The sequence below is a fragment of the Austrofundulus limnaeus genome, unplaced genomic scaffold (genome assembly GCF_001266775.1).
Source record: "Austrofundulus limnaeus strain Quisiro unplaced genomic scaffold, Austrofundulus_limnaeus-1.0 Scaffold687, whole genome shotgun sequence".
Taxonomy (NCBI): Eukaryota; Metazoa; Chordata; class Actinopteri; order Cyprinodontiformes; family Rivulidae; genus Austrofundulus; species Austrofundulus limnaeus.
In genome coordinates this window covers 109089-115609 of record NW_013953089.1, presented here as the reverse complement: position 1 = coordinate 115609, position 6521 = coordinate 109089, and positions in this window count along the sequence as shown.

Genomic DNA, 6521 nt, shown 5'->3' with positions numbered 1-6521 from the left:
GATAGGGGCAAACTACAATGTAGCCACAACTACCCTGGGGCACACTGACAGAGGCGGGGCTGCCATGCACCAGCGCCACCGGACCCTCTAACCACCATCAGTAGGCATGGTGGGTGAAGTGTCTTGCCCAAGGACACAACAACTGAGACAGCTGGAATGGGGGATCAAACCGGCAACCTACTGGTTACAGGACGACTCCCCTAACCACTCCACCGAGCACGGGGCTCTGTTGGTAGAGCTRTTGCCTCTCAGCAAGAAGGTTGCCAGATCAAATTCCGTCCCGGAGCCTTTCTAGGTAGACTTTACATGTTCTCTCCGTGCATGTGTGGGTTTTCTCTGGGTACTCCAGCTTTTTCCCATGGAGGATTTAACAATCTGAGACAGATCTTTAATGTCAGCCAAGAATAGTTCACATTTATCAAAACCAAAATAATCTTTGGACAGGAATTATTCAGTTATGTATATGAGGTTATATTTGGAATTTGGATGAAGGATGTTTAATTCCTTCAGATTATCAAGTTGCTTACTGAAAGTAAACAAAAGATGTTTTTTAAACTGCATCTGTTTAAAATGTTTAACCAGATCAGATATCAAGAGGACGGATGGAGTATATACAGATGGAGATGGAGTATACATAAAACTAACATTTTTTCCCATTGAACTTAATTTGACATTAATCTGAAGTGTTTTTGTAGAGATATTGCTGACAATCAAAATAAAAAGAAAATCAATTTCCAAAATTGATACATTTGCAACGGTCCGTGTAGAAACACAAAAAACGTTAAAATTGTTTTTCTCTGTTTTTCTCTTTTTTCTTTCTTTTCACTCAACAGGCCTCTTTCTTTCCTTCCTCATTAGAAGCAACAGATGAAATAAAATAAACCAATTATTATTTATTTGGGAACTCRTGAACAGGATAAAGCATGCGTGAAAAATTAATGAAAGACTGAATGAATAAGGGTTTGTTGCAGAGGTCTTTATAAATTCTACCAGCCAGATAAAACTGGCAGAAGATACTGGAGGCTTGGTAATTATGCAGAGAATACAAGTCGAGGTGCAGAGTGACAGTAAAAAAGATTTTTGTTCCAAAAGGGACTACTGGTGTAGAAAAACATCGTTCTGAATCTTTACTTGATACAAAAACACATGAATTAAAAGCCTAGCCTTGAAGGAATRCATAGATGTTCACGTAAGTTTTAATTTAAAGTTTCATTAAAAGCTGGTAGTTTTTGAGAAATGATGCTAACACAGATAGCGCTGACTCTAACAGTTAATGCCAACGCCACAAACGCTTTGCCAGCAATTACAGTTTGCAAGTTTCAGACACAAAGACATTACTCAACCCCTAAAACAAACACTTTAAACTTAGATGTTCACAGCAAAAATTYCAGTRTTAATTTCAACACCAACAGTCTTATATGTGTCCACCAGTGGTGGGCACAGTTCCCCTAAAGCACTGGGGAACTAATTTCCTAATTAGTGCTTTAGGGCTTTTGCTAATTTTAAAATKTAYTAGTGGATTAGCACTTGYTAAATTCATAGGCTAAATTTRGAAGCACTAACTGAGGTCTRTAAAAGTGATTGATCAACATTATTGGTAACAGCTGAGGGTGAAAGCTGTCACACATTTTGTTCATATGTGTGTCACTTATCCACCAGGTGACAATATATGAACACAAATACAGCTGTGGAATGTCAATGATAAGTCTTAAGAGAGCAACATGGCAACATGTGACTCATGTTGTCTGTTGAAGATTGTTCATGACTGGGTTATTTTAGTGGTTTAGAATTAGCTTTTGTTAAAACTTTCAGTGCATTAGTGCTTTAGAATTAGGGGACCCAAATATTTCAATTAGTGCTTTAGGGCTAGTGGAACTAATTTTTAGATTTGTGCTGCCCACCACTGGTGTCCACACTTGCTGGTGTTAAAATAACATTTGTGAAAGCATTAAATTTTAATACCCATTTTTTTTGTCAATTTAACACCAACCAGTGCTTAATATTCAACAATACTGGGTGTTACATTAACATAAAAATAGTGTTATACAAGTAATACCAGTGTTTTATTATTAATAAAGGAAATTATGGTGTTAAAAAGGTTAACAGGCACCACAGGGTGTCAGGATACCATAAATTTGAAATGTAAATTTAACACTTGGAGTTAAACTCAAACTATTTGTAGTGTTGCATTAACACTCAGTACTTAGTAGAAAAATATAATAGAGTCACCACACACTACCTCTCACTCATGGTGTCGAGTTATGGCCAGTAACACAAACTTAAACTTGAACAACTTGATTAAACTGAACAAGAAAACTAACCAGAACAACTAATTTTTACTCTCATGGACTTTTTTAATAGTCATAAACATAAAAACACATCATTTCTACAAGATTACCCAGCATTCCTTGCTGACAGAATACTGGTCTGTCTGAGGTGGAAGAGGGCGGGGCTTTACAGAATACTTCTTTCAACACTGTATGGTGTCATATAACAACACTGCCAAGTGTTATATAAGACTTAACARTGGGCAGAGTTTATTTAACACTGTCCAGTGTTGAGACGACACTGAGTAAATCAACACTGGGAATTAACACCATGGGTGTCAGCTTACTAAGAAAGTGTTAAAATAACACTAGAGGGTGTTAAATCAACACCCAATAGTTTTAAATTTAACTCTCCTGTTTTTGCTGTGTGCCTTCATTTACCCATTCACACAGCCCTCTATTAGGTTGCTACAAAGCTAACGTACAATCATCTATGGAGAATAATCACATTCATACACTGATGGGACACACATCAGAGGTATTAGGGGTGAAGTGTCTTGCCCAGGGATAAAACAACTGAGACAGATGTACAGGGGATTGAACTGGCAACCTTACGGTTCCAGGACGACTACCTCTGTCACAGGCAACCCCAAGAACTGCAGGTCCTGATCCAGGTAGGTGATTAAAGCAGAAACAGGCAGGAGAAGTGAATTAATGAGTTCTGGTGCATTTGTGCATGCGGGGGTCATTATGTTACCGCTATGCGGTATCTAGTTCACTTTAATGTGCAGCGCTCACAAACCTCTTCCTGACCTGACGTGTTGGCAGCTGTCAGTCAGTCATCAAAGTACACATCCCAAAACTTACAATACACATTCTGATTGGTCAGACCATGTGAGCTCGTCTGGGTTACTATTAGTTTGAACCAATCAGCGGCCACAAAGATGCATCTGTAATGACTGACAGGAGTGACTCAGCTCTGAACGCACCACAGGAATAAAAACAAATAAAACATTTTAAGAAACAAGTGGACCTTTTCCCATTTCCCTCAGCTGACCACAGGCCCGCTCCTGGGTTTATTTTTCAGCATGAGGAATCCCATGTGAGGTGTATGTGCATGTGAAGACAGGAATATGTGTGAGTAATACATATTTGAGTACATCATTTCTGTATTGTTGCCAGTGTGCTATCATAGTTAACATTTTGAACATTTCCTAAGTTTACCAGGCTCTGACCTCTTCACTTTCAGAGACCAAAAGTTGCCACATTTTTAAAAGTATAGTTGTTTATCATAAAATATGTGTTTGCATTGATCGCATTAAACTTTTAGTTTGTATTAAACTACATAGAGTCAATAAGGCCATGTGTGTTGTCTGTCACAGCAGTAAAGTTAACTTGAAAGAACTTCTCAGCTACTTTGGTCAGATCTTTTATCATTTATTTTTCCAAAGACAAAGAAGAATTTTTCATATTTTTTAACTCATTGTTGTCTAGAATGTAAATATCACAACTATTTATTAGCCCTTTACAGTGTTATGCCTGCAAATGCAAACAAAAAGCAAGTATGGTAATGTTTCTTTATATTTGAGGAAGTAATGTAACTGTTCTTTATGTTTTAATATGTTAACTTCCTAACAGTTACTTTGTAGTAGATTTTATTTCTTGTAAATTGTTATCTGTTTTGTTTCTGTCTCAAACAACCAACATGACTGCACGGTGGCCTTCATCTGGTACTTAGTGACGACTCTAGAATTCTACAAAACATGCTTTGAAAATGTTCTATTCAGGCTTAAAACACAATTAGTTCTTATATGTTTATGTTTTATTTACATGAGAAATTCAAATGGCGTTGAAGGGAATGTCTGAAAAAAGAAGTGACTTTTGACAAATCACCCAGGTTCTCATTGTTACAAACAAAGAACCCAAAMGAAGAACCCAAATCTTTACAACATTGTGGATTCAGTCTCATTTTCTTTCAGGTATCCACAATGTCAAGAYCTCCTGATGACAAAGTCAAAGTCTCTCAGCGTACCATTGCTGCTGAGGTTGGACACTGTAAGACACAGTCATTTTAAACTTCTTCAAAGATCTCGAGGGTTATAGAACAAAAAGACAAGTGGTAGAACCAAAATAATTTCACCGGCCCTCAGCCAAAGGAACGAACTGGCTGTTCGTCAAGACACGTGACCATCCTCTGCCCTGAAGCTTGTCACTGGTGCCAACTGCAGTCCCATAACGATCAGACAGCATCTGTGAGAGAAGGGTTTTAAGAACAGAAAACATCTGCGAAGACCTTGTCTCCATCAAAGACCTCATCTCCTTCAAAGACCTCATCTCCTTCAAAGACCTCGTCTCCTTCAATGTTTGGAGTTTGCACAAGAGCGCCAAACATGGGACATTGATTTATGCTCTGATGAGAAAAAATTTACCCTTGGTGGTCCGGATGGCTTCCAATGTTACTGTCATGACAAGGGGATCCCACMTGAGATGTTTTCTACACGGCACAGTGGAGGGGGCTCCAACATGATCTGGGGGGTCTTTTTTCCTTCAATGGAACAATGGATCTTCATTTTGTGCAGGGGTGTCAAACAGCAGCTGGCTATGTGGAGATGTTACAGGGGTCTCCATCATAACTGAAGACCATCATCTGTGTGGTAATGACAGGTTTTTCAACAGGACAACGCTGTAGTTCACAATGTCCATCTGACAAAGGACTTCTTCCAGAGAATAACATCACTCTATTGGACAGTCCTGCATGTTTCCCTGATCTAAATCCAACTAAGAACATTTGGGGTTGGATGGTGAGGGATGTTTACAAAAAAAGTTCCAGATAGTGGATGTCCTCCATGAAGCCATCTTCACCACTTGGAGAAACGCTCTCTCTATCCTCCTGAAAACACTTATCAAGCTTGCCAAAACTAATTTTTGAGGTGGTTAATAAGGATGMAAGTCATCGATTAATGGATTAATCTAAAGTTGATTGATCTTATCGATCGACTAACGATTAATTGATAAGCTGCCATTTTCCTAAGAACCTGACATTTCTCTTGAACCAAGGGTTTTTCTATGACTTGAAGGGCTAATTTTTCACACTAAATAAAAGTACAGTATTATATCTTATAAAMTGTATTGTGCCAGCTGTATTAAACACTGACTGAATAAACAGAAAATTGTGGAAAAATAAGTGTGRATTTCTCACACAACTTGGACATATTTATAAAATATAAAAAAAAAACAGGAATTTATTGCGCAGCTCAACTCACAACAAGTCCACAATAGGGCAATGGTGTTGGGCCAGAGAGTGGAAGACCAGGGTTCGAGAGTGGCATGGACACAATTTATTTATTTTCGTTCGTTATGAACATGTTTTCTCATGTACCTCTATTGTTTAGCTTATTAAAGCCTTGTTAAAGCCTATTTGTTCGAGTTTCTGAGGTATTTTGACTGCTGCTGCTTCCTGCTCTGGTAACAGCATGCAGAGTGAGCGCAGAGCAGAGGAGGGAGAGAGAAAAAAAAGAAGCTGGGACCACGACTCTGCCTCTGGGTCTCACAGGGTCTCATATGGTTGTACAATGGAGCTTCTGCTATTATTAGCCATGCTAACGTAAACGCTAGCTTTGGAGGGCGGAGTTAATGTCAACAGATTTTTGGAGGGCGGAGTTAATGTCAACAGATTTTTGGAGGGCGTTACCAACAGAGCTCATTAACATAAACAGCTCTTCTGAATGGAAGTCAGAGCAGGCAGAATTAGAAAATGGGATATTTTATTATCTGAGAATTATTTTGTGCATTAAATTGAATGAACATGGTCTGGATAGCCCACAKACATACCATAAAAATTTCTAGGACCCATAATTGGTCTCCTTTAATTATTGTGACAGCTGGTATCAAAMATATCATAAACTGCAATGAGTCGAGTTTGGATTTGAATCCGTATGTTTTAAATGCAATGAGAGCAAGAATGTTTACTAATATTAGACAATAATCTGGSTATTTAGTGATATWTGCACAGTTGTGGTMTWCACTGGTCTTGAAATAAAATTCAGAGTCCTCAATGTCCAAGACAAGACCAAGACMATCAAAAAGTGGTCTTAAGACCGGTCTCAAGACCAAGACCGGTCTTACTACAWCACTACGATCAACACAGCAGCTAATCTGCACATCTCAAACCACATGAYGTCCARTCCGGTACTTTAATGGTTAGGACTCAAGATGATACAACTGGTCAAAGGGGGCCTATGGGGAGGCACCAAA